The sequence below is a fragment of the Aplysia californica genome, unplaced genomic scaffold, assembly GCF_000002075.1.
Source record: "Aplysia californica isolate F4 #8 unplaced genomic scaffold, AplCal3.0 scaffold00556, whole genome shotgun sequence".
In the NCBI taxonomy this organism is placed as follows: Eukaryota; Metazoa; Mollusca; class Gastropoda; order Aplysiida; family Aplysiidae; genus Aplysia; species Aplysia californica.
In genome coordinates, this window is record NW_004797826.1 from 374,232 (window position 1) to 375,288 (window position 1,057).

Genomic DNA, 1,057 nt, shown 5'->3' on the forward strand with positions numbered 1-1,057 from the left:
CCCCCCCCCCCCCCCCCCCCACCGCATGAGCTTAAACATCAGGAGGGTGCCACTGGAAGGTCCAACTTTTTAAAAAATTTCCCTCTGACCGTACTGTCTTTCTATTAGATTATAGATATATAGATATATCATAATCAAATTCAGGGGCAAAGAAACAACCCAGAGTAGGAGACAAGTTATTTTGTCCCTGCTCACAATGAAATAATCTCCATTATTATCAAATGTCTGGGAAAGAAAAAGTCATTACATTCACATTACACAACATTCCAAGTCCTTCATCCAAGTACTTTTAGGTCTTCCTTTCTACTTTCTCTTTCCGGGTGGATATCCATCTTAAGGTTACAAAAGATTGTAATTAATTCTTCAACACACAGCGTCCACCTGGATTCTTCAACTTTTCAAGTAGACTCGCCCTGACGGGCAGACTCATGTCTCATGGGGTAGTTGTCCGTGGCCCAGCCCCTCACACACTCGTGAATGGAAGGTTAATTATAGTATAGAGGGATATGTGCATGACACATGCAGCACTGGTGACGGATGGGAGGGAGGGGAGGTAGGAAGGGAGAGAGGAGGGTGGAGGGGGGGGGGGGGGGGAATAAGTGTGTGCCATTGTGCTGGTGAGTAGTAAGAGACGCTCAGAGTGAGATGCTTTTACAATGGGTCGATAGAAAAATGTAACTTATGGTGGTTGATAGAGAATTATTGGTTGTAAATATAATATGCTTTTAAAGCCCCCCATCTCCCACCCACCCCTCTTCCCGATTTAGATAAAAACAAGGAAACAGGCAGCTTCAAGGCCGACCCGATCCGAGTGGGTAATGGCAACACAGCACAGACGCATTTACACTTTCACTGCTTTTTTTTTTTCCTAAAGCAAAACAAAACAAATTGTCCAAGACTTATAAAAAACGTAAAAATAAAAACCTCTACAAATACCTCCACCCCCCCTAAACAAAAACGCGCTTGCTCCGCGCCACTGGAAAAATGAGTCGAACTGACGTGTAACGATGTGGAATACAGGTCACAGGGATGCAGTCTGTGAGTGTGTGTGTGTGTG